At 35.4% G+C, this 17,467-nt stretch overlaps 1 protein-coding gene across 1 annotated transcript in view; it reads right to left on the minus strand.

The window, feature by feature from the left end:
- The window catches only part of LOC127864683 (uncharacterized), a 335,102-nt gene that overhangs the window by 285,856 nt on the left and 31,779 nt on the right, over nucleotides 1–17,467 (minus strand). The window lies entirely within an intron of this gene.

The following is a 17,467-nucleotide window of genomic DNA, read 5'->3' on the forward strand; positions in this document are numbered from 1 at the left end:
CACTAATGGTTTTCAAGCAGCGGTTTAAGTGTGCTGGCATGACTAAGTATTAAAATCTTCCTTTCGCAGTATGTAGATGGTGTGAATGAAGAGAGTGAATATTAACCCTTTGCATGCTGAGAAATTTTTCGTCTGCTAAAATTTCGTCTGCTGAATTTCTAAAATTAGCACTTTCTTCGATTGTTTTTCAAAGAATACTATCAGAATAGCAAACAGTTTGGATCCAGATGAAACGCCACGTTATGTGGCGTCTCATCTGGATCCAAACTGTTTGCAAAGGCCCTCAAAATTTGGTTCCCGCACTGAAAGGGTTTAATCCTTACAATGGTAATGTTATCATAGCAAATTCAACTAAAAGCTTCTATATATTTGACAAGTTCAGTGTTTTAAACTTCAAATTGGCGTTGATAAGTCAATGTTAACTTCATTCCTGTTTTATGCTAAGTTCCTATTGATGAATATACTAAAATATATTTATATTAAATGTCATTTCCATGTCAGTCAGCAATTTAGAATTTTATCAAATAATATATTGCGTTAAAAAGTACTACATGTTGTGTATAGATGATTGCTTCCGAATGTAGTAACCCTTTACCACTTTGATGCACATTTTGACTCATTTGAAGTCCCTTTTAAAGTTTAATTTAATACATTATCTTTCTTACTAGTTTTAAGTTTTAAAGGCTTCATTCCAACCATGAGCCACTGATGAGCAGCAAACAGCATACAACCTGAAGAGCCCTCCGCCCACCAAGGGTGAAACTATAATATGTCCCGTTTTTTAAAAACGGGCATATAAAAAATATATTATCTAGATCTCTGATGTATGTTTCCATAGATGTGACATTTACTCCTCTTCTGTTCCTAATGCAATCCTCTTTTTCTATTTCGTTCCCACGACATAATATCTCGATGGAACGAGTTAGCTATGTCATGGAAATGACTAACTATGTCAAGAGAACGCGAGAAAAAAGAGGGATGCAAAACTAAATACATGAGTGATGCAATGAAAAAAGAGCAGTGCATTAAATAAAAGGAGACTTGCATTAAACAATATACTGCACTCCTCTTTTATTTAGTTTTGCACTCCTCTGTTTTCTATCTCGATTTTTTTCCCTGTACTAAGTAAGCCGTTCCCACTACATAGCTAACTCGTAACATTCCCACGAAAAATAAGTCGATCCCGTCAGTCAGTTAGCTGACAGGCCAATAACCACATTTGCTAAAACTATTTTTAGAGGACCAAAATACAAGATGAAATAAATATATTAAAGCAAACAATATTTAACAGTCATTTTGTTATACAAATTATGTCAACCTCTTTTTGTGACCAGCTTATACAACTGCATTCAAATTTAAACCGCTGTTATAGAGAATCACTATGCATTTACAACATTATAAATAAATTTGCGAAACCTAAGTGACAAGCCGGTTCAGAGTATAACAAGTTATAAGTACAGTACAGCCAACGCGGAACAAACGTATTTCGCGATCCGCGGTGGCAAGGCGAAACGAGGCGATGCCGCGTCAGTCGTTAAAGCCGCGTCAGTATGCGGTGGCAAGTCGCATTTCGCTGTGAAGCTTCGCATCTGTCCGCGGAGGCATGCCGCGATCTGCGACATGATGCCTAGTCGATGCGCATCATGAATTAAAAAATATTTTTTTAATTATTAGTTACATGTAGTTAACAAATTTAGAAAGAACAATTATAATAATAATTACAATCATAATAAATTTATTGGGCGTGGATTGTATCAGCATATACATGTAAACAAAGTTAATGTGTCTGGCCAATTAAGTTTGTTTCCCGCCCATAGTGTATGTATTTCACACATAAACAAGGTAAAGTAATTATGTTTTCGCACATACAAGTGGTCAAGGCTCCAGCATAATGGTGGATTTATAAATTAATTGCATGTTGATTTTGCTATTATATTTAAGCTGAGAAAATTAGCAATTTGAAGCCACATCAATAATCCATACGGTGAAGACGTATTTGTTGTTTTGTTATTTATCAGCTTATTTTAACTATTGTTTGAATATGCGTATATAAACACGTTTTATTCTGTTCATATTATACAGTTAATATCGCTCTTAATTACCCGAAAATCCCGTATATTCCAGTTTTAAAGCAAATGCTGGTAAATATTTACAATACATAAACATTCTCCATATTTCCTTAAGTCTCAAATACATTTTGGCATTTGTTACTATTTAAAGAGATGATGAAATAACGTCTAATCTGGGCGTTTTTTTTTCCCCGCTGAACACACGAATTACGCCATGATGTTCATGTATTTATACAACACAAAATACACCCACACTTTCCAAACCACGTTCTACATGTCTGCATAATTTTTGCGCGCTTTTTATGAAACAAAGGATATTTTAGCACTGTTTATTTGACGCTATAATTTGCCAAAGGTCAAGTAAGCCTTAAATTCGGAAGTGCGTTTTGGATTACAAATTTAATAATGATAATCTGATAATCGAACGAAACATTAACAGTTGCACGTAATTAATTCAACGATAATTTGTTAAAGCGCATAACGTGCCATTTCCCTTATTAAAAAGTGAAAATAATAATTATGAAACCAGCCTAAATCTTGGTTTCTACGCTACTTATACATGTATGTACATGTAGGTGGATATTTTTCACTCGATCCGCCACGTACGTATGCGGCAGATTTACACGGCAAAAGTATGCGAGGTTAATACAGACTTGTCGTTGTTGCGCAGATGGATGCCGAGTGCCACGGCGATACGCGCATGAACACACGATTCGGCCGCCGCGTACTAATAATCTGGCCGTGGCGTAGCCGCAGATTATGTTTGTGCCGCGTTGGCTGTACTGTTGTTTTGGTTTAAGTGTTTTAAAGGATGTGGTTCATGGAGTGCGAAATGTAATCTAGTCTTCAGGATCATTACTAACATTAAAGATGTTAGTCAACATAATAAATCTATTGGCTTTGCATGTTGGGGGCACTGATGGTGCATAGTATGTTGATATTTATAAAATCTACATAAACCATGTGACCCTTAACCATTCAGACCAAGTTTCATTGACTAAAACAAAATAAAGCATTTATAGTGTCTATAAGTTTTTCTAAGCATTTAAATGGTAACCTAAGTTTTTTATACACTTAACTTAGAATTGACAGTTTTTGTGATATTGCGATGATACAAATTCGGACCAATGAATAATAAGGGTAGCTTCTACAGTTTCAACAATGTTTGCGTAACCTTAAATTTAACCTGTTGACCAGTTTTTTTATATCCTTTGACCCAAATTTTACTGAGACCTAAATATTTTTCAGATAAACAGTTTTATTTCTATAGTGAAATTATGTGCATGAATTCGCTTGGAATATGTTTTAATTTGCCATATCTTTACTAGATCTGTAATGTAACTGTAATCTACTTTTCACCCAATTGGGAACAGGTCCAGTACACATGCCCTTGGGAATTTTTCACGTCGTGAAATCATCAGATTGGGAAAAAGTGAGTCGCAAAATCTTCCAATTGGGAAAATCAAGTTCTGAATTGTACCGATTGAAGAATGGTATTTTAATGAATTTGCCTACACCATCTTCAACTTGTCCCACTATTTCCAGTGTTTCATGAGCACCATTGCTCGGTGCATAGACTTTGTCAGCAGTTTCAAGTATCGTAGGACTTGTACCAATAGCTTCATCATGTTCGTCATCAATCTGCATTTCGCTACTGTCATCTTGGACATTTTTTGTTGCAGTTTGGGTGTGGTGTTGTCATGAAAACACATTTATTTATGCAATATCAAAATACTTGTAGAAATTGTAAAATTATGTTTATATGCATAGATATAGTACACTAGTATCATATTTTCTTAGGCTGGGCACATAGCGTTCAAAAAATAAAATCATTGGCGTCGCTCTGGAGAGGCGACTAGTATGTAATGCATTTTTTTTTCGCTTATGGGAGGAGAAGTTATTTTACGGATCAATGTATGTATTTTTATAGTGGTGATTTTTTGTGTAAATTAGTGTAAATAAGTACTGAATGTGTGCCTATTACATTTATTACAACATTTATTGCCAATAATGCAAAGCTAATTGTTTTAATTAATAACTGATCCACAACTGATCACAGGGGAAAGATCACAGGGACTGGGCAAATACGCGAAACATTCTGGTTTTGTATAAAACAAAACATAATCAAAATATATTTATTTTGTGGTTTTTCTTATTTGCTTATTTAGTGGAAAATCAATGTCGTACAATATTTGACGACCTATCGCGCAAGCAAGTTTATTGGAAGGCGTAGTGGTACGAAAACGTACAATGTATTAGTTTATTAAAAGACATATAATAACTATCGCTAAACACAACTTCACCAATATTATAATAGCAGAACATAAATGATGTCAGCCGGAATAGCTCAGTTGAGAGAGTAACTTAGACTGAAGTTGTTTACGCAACAATCATCTAAAGGCTCCTGGTTCAATCCCCGGTTCTGGCACGAACGGAACAGTTCTGCGGCTGAAAATTGTTTTCAGTCAGGTTAATGAATATAATAAAGCTTTATTTTATGTAGACATTTTAAAATCCATTTTACTACAATTAGACATTTTTATTAAAATTAATGGATGCCGCGTGGTGACAACGTTAATTAAAATGTCTTACATCACTTAAATATCTTATAAAAAATACACGTGTTTTTATATTAACAAATAAATGCAAACAACACATATATTATCCATGTATTTTTATGGTTGTCTATCATAGGCCCTAAGTACTATCCCTACCACATATAGAGCGCAAAGCACTACACGTATTATTGATTGTAACAATGAGTTGCGATAAAAGAAGCAGTCGCCTATCAAGGAGGAGCTGTGTCCCAGCAACCCGTTTCCCTAGAGTCAAACACTCCTCGGAGGTTTTTTTAAGAACCACATATAGAGCGCGAAGCGCGACACGTATTACTATCTAGGTGGTATGGGCCCTTTAGCATTATCCGGCCATAATGTCCATAGTTATCTTCCTTAGAATTTGAGAAATTTTGAAATCGTTGTTCGAAGTCCAAAATTTTCATCCGATTGTTCCTAAACTTGCACAGGTTTTTTTTAATCAATGAGGACTCAACCCAAACCCTATATATGAACAATATCGGACCATAAGTCCAAAATTATGTCTCTTTGAATTTAACAAGGGCTGTTTGTAAAACATGCATGCCCCCCATATGGGCTCTCTGTTGTAGTGACAGCCATTGTGTGAATAGGTTTTTTGTCACTGTGACCTTGACCTTTGACCTAGTGACCTGAAAATCAATAGGGGTCATCTGCCAGTCATGATCAATGTACCTATGAAGTTTCATGATCCTAGGAATAAGCGTTCTTCAGTTATCATCCGGAAACCATTTTACTATTTCGGGTCATTGTGACCTTGACCTTTAACCTTGTGACCTGAAAATCAATAGGGGTCATCTGCAAGTCATGATCAATCTACCTATCAAGTTTCATGATCCTAGGAATAAGCGTTCTTCAGTTATCATCCGGAAACCATTTTACTATTTCGGGTCATCGTGACCTTGACCTTTGACCTAGTGACCTGAAAATCAATAGGGGTCATCTGCGAGTCATGCTCAATCTACCTATCAAGTTTCATGATCCTAGGCCTAAGCGTTCTTGAGTTATCATCCGGAAACCATTTTACTATTTCGGGTCACTGTGACCTTGACCTTTGACCTAGTGACCTGAAAATCTATAGGGGTCATCTGCGAGTCATGATCAAACTACCTATAAAGTTTCATGATCCTAGGCCTAAGCGTTCTTGAGTTATCATCCAGAAACCATTTTACTATTTCGGGTCACTGTGACCTTGACCTTTGACCTAGTGACCTGAAAATCAATAGGGGTCATCTGCGATTCATGATCAATCTACCTATCAAGTTTCATGATCCTAGGCCTAAGCGTTCTTGAGTTATCATCCGGAAACCATTTTACTATTTCGGGTCACCGTGACCTTGACCTTTGACCTAGTGACCTCAAAATCAATAGGGGTCATCTGCAAGTCATGATCAATCTACCTATGAAGTTTCATGATCCTAGGCCCAAGCGTTCTTGAGTAATCGTCTGACAACCACCTGGTGGACAGACCGACAGACGGTCCGACATACCAACCGACCGACCGACAAACCAACATGAGCAAAGCAATATTAACCCCCTCTTCTTCGAAGGGGGGCATAAAAATAAAAGTGAAAAACTTCTTGGTTAGGTGATTATGTCAACATTTTTCATCAGATTATTTCCAAACTTACAGTGTCATATCAATCAGCATTTTTACCTGATTAAAAATGAGAAACATCGGGGCAATAAGTCCAGATTTTTTTTCTATTTAATTTGACAAAAGTAACAATTTCCACTTGTTTAAAAGATTTCACAACTTTCGTTTGAATCTTTCCAAACTTGTTAAGAGTTTTTATATCAGTATTACTCGAACCCTATTGAAAATGATGAATATCGGAGAAATAAATCTATTATGATCTTTAACTGAATTTCAAAGTATTGTGAAATGCAGCTTCTTTATGCAATTTACAGTTTTCATTCAATTTATTTTCAAACTTTTACAGTGTTTTTGTATCAATGAGTACTCAACCCCTATCCTAAATGAGCAACGTAAGAATAAGTTCAGAATCATGTCCCCTTGAAGTTGAGAAAAATATGAAATTACGCTTACAAGATGAAGCAGATTTTTTAAAACCTACACAGTTCTGTTCCATTAATGAAAACTGCACACGGATGCCAGTAAAAAAAGGAAACCAATGTAAATAAAATGAACTATGAAATATTTAGGGGTTACAACACAAAATCAGAGATAATGGTTTTTTGGGAGTAATATAACACAACATCATAAACGATGGTTATTTGGGGGTTATAACACAAAATTATAGATAATGGTTATACCACTCCAGTATCTTTTTCTATTTTGTTGAAAATAATCGGCCAATATATTAATATTTACTGTAGAAAAAAAAATCGTTCCATGTAACTTCCTAAGGTGCCTTTTACACTGAAATTTCCAACGCCCTTTGATGCTTTGCAGCAATACTTATCTTGTAATATGAGCAACATTATTCTGACAGGTTAACTGTATCGTCAATGATCCATAGTCAATACTTTTGACAAACATTAAAATGTTGTCTATGTTATGTCTATGCTTGGTTTGACGAATTAGTAATACATTGATTTTTGTTCAGGGTTCCCTCTGGGCTTTAAAAAGTTGTCGCCACTTACTTTCGCCAAATTTAAAAAGCTGGGGCTACATTTGGGCAATGAAGATCAGATTATTATAATTCAAACGAAAACTGAGCATTTTACAGTATGTTAAATGAATTGATTTAATAACAGTATGATTAATAATAACAACACATCAAACAGTGTTCATTAAATAAAGGCACATTCAATCAGTTGTAAGTCTTGTTGATTGACACCTTCTTAGCAGCCTGAATTTGGGTGCTTCAGCAGCTTTCTGGTAATCTGAAAATACAAAAAGGGAAATAATATTAATATAATAATAGTAATAATAAATTAATGTGCAGTATATAAATAATATTAAAGTATGCTAGCATATGACCTACTACATAGAGCCCATAGCACAACAGTGAAATAAAATATGCATTTGTGTATATCAAATGTCAAATTGATATTTATGTGCTTAACTATGTTCATCTTTTTTTAAACAGTACATCTGGAAGTGTTGTGTGTTAGAAATCATATTGAAGGAAAAGAATTTCTTATTAACAACTGTCTTTGTTTGGTTTTTGTTTGTTAGCTGGTGAATGTTAGCGGGGGCCGTTTTCATTTTCGAATGAGTCTCAACATTATCAGAATCTTATGTTCACTTTCTAAAAGTCGTTTAACTCTCTGAACTTGCCATTTTGACGAGTAAAACAGAAATATCATGTCACTTTTAAATAGAACCAAAACATGTAAAATGTTAAAGTATTTTCTATAATTACACCGATTTTTCCGAAAACAATTGGATACTTACCTTTTTGATTGTCATGGTTGTCGACGTAACGGTATTGAATCGGCTGCGAACACTGTAACAAACACTTCACATTAAAGCGCAAAGTCGGTTTATTTCAATGTTACCTTATCTCTGAAGCAAGATAACAGTCGACCAATTTGGATTTATGATAAGTTGTAACAACACCCCAGATAATCGCAATTATCACCATTGCATGCCACTTTGCGACTGTCGCATGCTCCATTGATTTCAGTAGTGTTGCTAACATCACATACATCAATTGCATAACGACTGCCGTAAAGCGGCTGGTAAACAGAGCGTTATATGTCATTTGAAGGAAATATTAAGCAGAAAAAAATGCGTATTTTCGAAAAATCGCCATGTGCAAAAATAAGTCGCCATAATATTTATTTTGTCGCCATTATCGCCAATTGCGATCGACAGCGGGAACCCTGTTGTTCTCTTGTGAGAAATGTTAGCCATATATTTTTTTCCAAGTTTAAACCCTTTGTCAATAATAATTGTTCCATGTCACATGCCCGAAGGATTCCCTACAATGTCTGAAATGTTAACGCATTTCATGAAAATGCAATTAAATCAATTTGGAAAGAAAGATTCAATCAATATTTAAACTTATAAATGGATAAGACTACAAAATCAACTCCAGATTGCTGCACTTGTCTGGCTATTGGTCATCACCACCTTACTCATGTGTTTTCACTTGCGCAACATGGTGTTTCTTGTTCAAGCTATTTCCGTTGTAAAAGTGCATGCTTTAATCTTATGTTATTTCTTTAAAGTGAATCTACACTGACTTTTTAAAGGGGCCTTTTCATGTTTTGGTAAATTGACTAAATTTAAACAAAGTTGTTTCAGATTCGTAAATTTTTGTTGCAGTTATGATATTTGTGAGGAAACAGCACTACTGAACATTTATCATTATCTAAAATATCCACTATATATGCATCTTTTGAGGATTTAAAAATCTGATAATTATAAAGCGTTGCAATGCAAAACGATTCAATAATTTGGAGTGTTCTGTTGTTGTGGTTATATTTTTTGAAATTATGACGATTGCTTATATAAATTATAACAAGGGCTGTTTGTAAAACATGCCTGCCCCCCATATGTGCTGTCCGTTGTAGTGGCAACCATTGTGTGAATACCTTTTTTGTCACTGTGACCTTGACCTTTGACCTAGTGACCTGAAAATCAATAGGGGTCATCTGCGAGTCACGATCAATGTACCTATGAAGTTTCATGATCTTAGGCATATGCGTTGAGTTATCATCCGAAAACCATTTTACTATTTCGGGTCACCGTGACCTCGACCTTTGATCTAGTGACCTCAAAATCAATAGGGGTCATCTGCGAGTCATGGTCAATCTACCCATGAAGTTTCATGATCCTAGGCGTATGCATTCTTGAGTTATCATCCGGAAACAATTTTACTATTTCGGGTCACCGTGACCTTGACCTTTGACCTAGTGACCTCAAAATCAATAGGGGTCATCTGCGAGTCATGATCCATCTACCCATTTAGTTTCATGATCCTAGGCGTATGCGTTCTTGAGTTATCATTCAAAAACCATTTTACTATTTCGGGTCACCGTGACCTTGACCTTTAACCTAGTGACCTCAAAATCTATAGGGGTCATCTGTGAGTCATGATCAATTTACCTATGAAGTTTCATGATCCTAGGCCCAAGCGTTCTTGAGTTATCGTCTGACAACCACCTGGTGGACAGACCGACCTACATACCGACCAACCGACAGACCGACATGAACAAAGCAATATACCCCCTCTTCTTCGAAGGGGGGCATAAAAATACATGTTCATCCCTCATTGTATTAGCACATATGGCCGATTGATATAAGAGGTAGACTTTTACTCCAGGGGCCATTGGTTCGAGTTGAGGGTTACTATTTAATGTTTATAATTGAATTTTTGCTTTTTTCCTGAAACTTTTTAGATCCAATGTTTACATGTATCAATATAAAGCATTTAGTGACAAACTTCAATACATGCACAAATCTGTGAAAAAGCACTTAAACAAGGGATCTCAAGTTTGACTATACAATTTACTTATGGCCAAATGCAATGGTGTGGTAACTGTGGTTTATAAGCCGATCTTACGTTATAACAGTGGTTTCACCAATTTTATAATTTTCAATTCTTAACAAAAAGCAATTTCGTTGAATTGATATCCCCCGCCTTATCCTCATTAATATCTATACACCTATGAAGTTTCATGTTGAAACTTATATAGTGTCTGAGATATAGCCCTAAACGTAAGTGACAGACAGACAGATGGACGGACTGATAGGCGGACTGATGACTGACACACGGACAATGACAAAGCTATATCCCTGCGCCTTTTGCATTTAAATAAGCATAAAACGTAATCTGAGTGGGAAACACAATTTTCAAAATCAGAAATGCAAACAAAAAACAGCAACACATATTGTACTTTTGAATGTCAAATTTATGCTTTTGACAGTGTAAAGCTTAAAAGTACATGTCAAACAGTTTAGAAAGGCTGTTTTTTGTGACATATTGTGAATATATTCGATTTGTAAAACGCTTTCATCAAAATAGTGAGATGGCTGACGGGCCATGCAGGTCACACCCAAAGAAGTAAAAAAGCCCATCAATATGTATAGGTTTTGATTGCAGAATAACTCCATGATTTATTGCAGTAAAACCACATGATTTATCGCAAAACATCCTTGAATTTTAGTCCATGTCTACAGAAAATAGGTTGCGGGTGTTTGTAGAAGGATAATTAATTAAAACAAAATTAACTAGAGCTTTGTCACACCTGACGTATACCTCCACATGCTGCATTGACAAAGACTATTTTGCATGCTGTCTTCACAAAACAAGAGAAGCTAATTTATGGCATTTTTTAAGAATTATTATGCCATTATCATTTATGGCCATTTAGAACTTTTAATTCTTGAATTCTGTCACATGGCACGCCGTCCAATGACTTTGAAGAAACACAGATATAGTTATGGCTCGGACAAGATCATTTATGGCCATTTTTGACCTTTGAACTAAAAGTATACTGACCTTTGCCGATTGGAGATATCGACACAATTCTTTCGAGCGACACACCGTCCAATGATGGTGAAAAAATGTGCCAAATGATTTTAAAATCTCGCATTGAACGACATAGTAATGGCCCGGACAAGCTCATTTATGGCCATCTTTTACCTTTGAGCTCAAACTGTGTGACCTTGAGATTTAAGATATTGACGTAATTCTTTCTCGGGACACACCATCCACTGATGGTGAACACATATGGCAAATTATTTTCAAATCTCACAATGAACAACAAAGTAATGGCCAGGACAAGCATTTGACATTTGAACTCCAAGTATGACCTTGGCCTTGGACATATCGGCGTAATTCTTTCACACACCACACCGTCCCTTGATGGTGAACAAATGTACCAAGTCATTTTAAAATCTAACAATAAATGACACAGTTATGGTCCGGACAAAATTTCTGGACAGACAGACTGACAGACAGACCGACAGACAAAGTGACTCCTATACAGGCCCTATTACCAATGGTGAAATTATAATGTTAATTGCAGTGAAATTTTTAACTCGTTAAAATTCATTTATGACTTCAATTTGAACCAAAACGTTTGCTCAAGACATTATTATAAGGCAAAAGGGACATTATTTATTGTATCTAGGTATGAAAACCACTGACATAAATGATAACAATTGTATATGCAGTTATATGCAGGTACTATACTGTCATAGATGATCTAGGAGAAAACATAGCACATTGATATATTTTATGTTAACATATACATGTCCGTCAATTACAATTTGTTTGCAAAGTTTATTGTGGGGCTTGTTTGAAATTGCATAATAAGAGAGTGGATTGAATCTTCTAAATACATACCTCTTTAACCAATGCTTAGTAATACTAAAAATACTTTTCCAAGTAAGAAGTAACAATGAAAGCATTGTTAATTGAGTGTGTCTTTCAGTTTCAGTTTAAAATTTGTCATTATTAATAGACTAGCCCGCCTTAAATCGTCCTTGTTACGGAGAACACTGATTGTTATTAACTAGTGGTTGGAGTGTGCATTCTTGACTCTGTATTGAACCACTAAAGAACAATGTACAATACATCCTCCTCCAGTCTGAATGTTTAAATATCAAAAGTGCTTTTTGAAAGAGGCAATAACAAAATTTCCAACTAAAAGTGTTTTTTTTATAGATTGAACAATTTCAAGCATAAATGTTGTAAAAGAAAAGTTGAATTTCAGACTGAAATCTGCAAACAAAACTAGAGTTTTGTCACAGATGTGCCGCATTGACACAGACTATTTTGCATGCTGTCTTCACCAAACAAGAGAATCTAATTTATGGCAATTTGGAAGAATTATTATGCAATTATCATTTAAAGCCATTTTGACCTTTGAACTCTTGAATTCTTTCACATGACACATCGTCCAATGACTGTGAACAAAATTAATGTACAGAGTCATTTTAAAATCTAAAATAAACCACATAGTAATGGCTCTGACAAGCTCATTTATGGCAATTTTTTACCTTCGAACTCAAAGTGTGACCTTGACCTTGGAGATATCGAAATACTTCTTTCGCCCGCCACAACGTCCAATGATGGTGAACAAAAGTGCCGAATGATTTTAAAATCTCACAATGAATGACATAGTTATGGCCCGGACAAGCTCATTTATGGCCATTGTTTACCTTTGAACTCAAAGTGTGACCTTGACCTTGAAGATATCGACGTAATTCTTTTCTTGCGACACACCTTCCAATGATTGTGAACAAATGTGCCAAATGATTTTTAAATCTCACAATGAATGACATAGTTATGGCCCGGGCAAGCTCGTTTACGACCATTTTTGACATTTGAACTCCAAGTGTGACCTTGACCTTTGAGATATCGACTTAATTCTTTCGCACGACACACTGTCAAATGATTGTGAATAAATGTGTTGAATTATTTTAAAATCTCACAATGAATGACATAGTTATGGCCCGGACAAGCTCATTTATGACCATTTTTTTACCTTTGAGCTCAAAGTGTGGCCTTCACTAGGAGATATTGACGTAATTCTTTTGCACGACACACTGCCGTTGATGATGAGTAACTGTGCCAAATGATTTTAACCCTTTCAGCGCGGGAACCGAATTTTAAAGGCCTTGGCAAACAGTTTGGATCCAGATGATCCAAACTGTTTGCTATTATGATAGCATTCTTTGAAAAAAATCGAAGAAAATGCGAATTTTATAAATTCAGCAGACGACATTTAAGCAGACGACAAATTTCCCAGCATGCAAAGGGTTAAAATCTCACAATGAACGACATAGCTATTGCCTTGACAAGCTCATTTAAGGCCATTTTTTTATCTTTGAACTCAAAGTGTGACCTTGACCTTGGAGATATCGACATAATTCTTTCGCGCGACACACCGTCCAATGATGGTGAACAAATTTGCCAAATAATTTTAAAATCTCACAATAAATGATAAAGTTATGGCCCGGAAAAGCATTTGACCTTTGAACTCCAGGTGTGACCTTGACCTTGGAGATATCAACATACTTTTTTCACACGACACACCGTCCCATGATGGTGAACAAATGTACCAAGTAATTATAAAATCTAACGATAAATATCAAAGTTTTGGTCCGGTTAAACTTTCTGTTTAAAACACACTAAGTGTCCCCGCGACCTAGTTTTTGACCCGGCATGACCCATATTCAAACATGACCTAGACATCATCTACATACAAATTGTGACCAAGTTTGGTGAAGATCGGATGAAGTTTCGGGACAGACCGACAGAGCGACAGACCGACCGACCGACCAACCGAAAGACCAACAAAGTGACTCCTATATAGCTCCCATTACCAATGTTAATGGGGGTATAATAAAAAATTCTTACACAAAAAAAGAGAACAAATGTTAATATGTATGTGCCGCTTTCTGTCCATTTCATACAGAACTAGATCCCCGTCTGTAGATCTGCCGTGGAATCATATGGAATTCTATGGAAATCATTAGATGGAATTCCGTGGAGTATTGGCACTAACTTTCCATCCAATTCCATGCAATCAATGGAAAAGTGAAAAAAAAAAACAGAAGGGGGACTTGATATGGGATGGAATTCCATAAAATGCAGTGGAATTCCATAGAATTCCGTGGCATTCCATATAATGCTGTGGAATTCCATAGAATGCCGTGGAATTCCATAGAATGCCGTGGAATTCCATAGAATGCCATGGAATTCCATAGAATGCCATGGAATTCCATAGAACGCCGTGGAATTCCATGGAACACCGTGGAATTCCATGGAATGCCGTGGAATGCCATAGAATGCCGTGGAATTCCGTGAAAAGCTATGGAATTTAATAAAAAGCTGGAATAAAATAGAAAAAACAAACAGATTATAGATCAAAGGCATTTTATTGATTTTGAAAAACAAATGTGAATGTAACTAAAGGTTTCATCATAGAAGTTAAACAAGAACAAGATCTGGCATCAATCATTAACCACACACATGCAGTCACAGTACATATTCAAAAATGAGTGGTTTAAGATTTTCATAAAGTACCAACTCTCTTAACCACAGGCATGCATGCACACATTCAAAAACACATCCATAAACATGCACGCATATACAGGTGAGAAAAGAAAAACTTATTAAAGGCACAATATAAAACATAGAAGTAGAATTTTACATTTCTCTTATGACAAGTATACTTCCTTTCTCACATAATTGTTCATAAACACACACAATTACATGCACACACACATCACGCACATTTGTTCTAGAGTTTTTTCTCATAAATTTTAACGTTCAACAACTGTTCCTTATTAATTCTAGAACACTTTCAGTATGATAACAGAAGTTCAGTTCTAGTTGATGTGTTCCAGTACAATTCTAGAAAAGTTCCGAAGGTTAACTTCAAATATTTAAGTCTGAAACCAACTTTCTAGAAAACAAATTCCCATGCAGACAGCCAGTATTCAAGTACTTAGCATAGTTAATAATAATACATAACAAATTAACAACTGTTGTAAATTTGTTATTTATTATACTATGCTCAGTACTGTTGAACACGGACTTAATTCAATTATCCAAGTTTCAAATTCCTTAATTAAAAAAACAAACAAATAAATTAAGACAAAAAACAAACACAAAATACAATTCACAGAATAAATAACTGGTCTTTTTTATACAAGAAGTAACCATAATAAAACATGTCACCAGCCACAGACTGCCAGGCTTAACACAGAGGCTAGTTTTTAAAAATGTTTGTCCAAGTCTTCCACTGCCATTTTCCTTTTCTTCTGAGAATATTGAACACCAGTCACTGCCTCCGGGTCCTTTTTGGTATGATGTACATTGTATACTGCTCACATGTGCTCTTCAGAATAAAAAATCATAAAAATGTCTAAAGCAAAGAGTTATTTACATTCAAACTATAACAAGAGATTGCAAAGCAATATGGTCCCCAACCTGTTAATCTTCACTATTTTAAGTTTGTTAAATATATTTGTTGCCATAGCAACCAGAATTCTTGCATTATAAACAACATTGAATGACGTGCAAAATGTCCTTATTGTCATCAGTTCATGTTTCAAGTTTCATGAAAAAATACTTAGAACTTTTAAAGTTATCCCAGGATCCAGAAAAGTGTAACTGACTTAGACCAATATATTGAATTTCAAAAAGACAAGATACTTTCAGATGGTTAACATTAAATAACTTATCTAGACCAGGGCATGACAATATTTACCATGAATTTGTGGCCCTGTAAGTCCTCTAGGTAAATGCGCTTAAAGAGCCGCTTTGCTGTTGGATTATTTCCCTGCCAAACTCTGCAGTATCTTCCATCAACTGGTCAATGGTAATTAAAGCACATAATAAAAATGTATAGGGAACATAATTCATGAATTGTTTTAAATATTAAGTTGTTAAATGGTCTTTAGAAAGAGAACTAAAAACGAAGTGAATACATCGCAAAGCACTAAGCATAACTTAATTTGTTGGTATGATTAGTACAAATTTATTATTGCTATAATTAGAATGATGTGTAATTCTATTGGTATGAAAATGCACACTCAGATACCTAAAAACCAATTCCATTGGTTTAATTTTTTATTTACAAGCAAATACGTTGAATTGATATCCCCCGCCAACATGCTTCTGGACACATAAATATTATATTTGACACTCAAACAAGCATTTTTTAAAGATACAAAGGGCCATAACCCCGTTTTTAACAGATGGTGTACAATTCCATTTGGCGTGAATCATCCTCTTATCCATATATATACTCGAACCAGGTTTCAATGAAATCCGCCAAAGCACTTCCAGGATATGGCCTTGGACACACAAAAAAGCATTTTTTCAAGATACAAAGGGCCATAACTCTGTTATTAACAAATGGTGTACAATGCCATTTTGCATGCATCATCCTCTTATCCATATACATACTCATACCAAGTTTCAGTGAAATCTGCCAAAGCACTTCCAAGATATGGCTACGGACGGATGGAAAGACGGACAGACGGAAGGATGGAAGGACGGACAGACAACGCCAAAACAATATCCCTCCGCCTATGGCGGGGGATAATAATAAACATTAACACCATTAATGAGCATTAAGTGCTCAACATGCGCAGTACAAAACTTCCTTAGCCTGCAGTTCCATAACCTTGCATGATAAAATTCCGATACTACATTCAACGTTATTAATTTCTCCACATAGGTCTTATTACTTCCTTTTTCAACCTGCAAACTCCACTAAGTGAAAATTTGGGTGACAGCTGCTTTCAAACTAATATTTGCCATACTAACACCTCAAATATCACATAAAAAGGTCTACAATAATGTCATAAGAAGATTAAATTTAAAGGAATATTTAGAAATAATAAAAATCACAAACCTTCAGTTGTTGTTCTATTCCTAGACAGACTGCTCAAACACTGTATGCATCACTCTTTAGCAATATTTCATGTCACTTTCCAAATGATATAACCAAGTTTATGCACACATAAAGTTTTTTATGTCATTGTGATGATTTTTCCTGTTTTTGTAGAAGTTATCCTCAATACCTTTGTTTACATACTACATTAGTGCAGTGTAACCTTAAAGGCACGCTTAGGCATTAGCCAATCATTATATAGATAAAAGTCATGTGATCTGTTAATGCTTTGGTGCGAGTTGCATCGCAAAAGCTTACGCTTCAAAACACTTTTTATATTACTTTGGATTTTATTACAAGGTAAAGCATTATGCTTTCATGCTAAGACTTCTTTAGTTATGAGTTATCCGTTTCATTTCATCGGCGGCGACCTGGCTCTACCGTGGATTTTACGATTATAATTCATGTGTACATGGTTTTCTGGGAGACAAAGAAAACCAGTTTCCTGACAATTTAGTGACGTCATCG

This window comes from Dreissena polymorpha, chromosome 1 (assembly GCF_020536995.1).
Source record: "Dreissena polymorpha isolate Duluth1 chromosome 1, UMN_Dpol_1.0, whole genome shotgun sequence".
NCBI lineage: Eukaryota > Metazoa > Mollusca > Bivalvia > Myida > Dreissenidae > Dreissena > Dreissena polymorpha.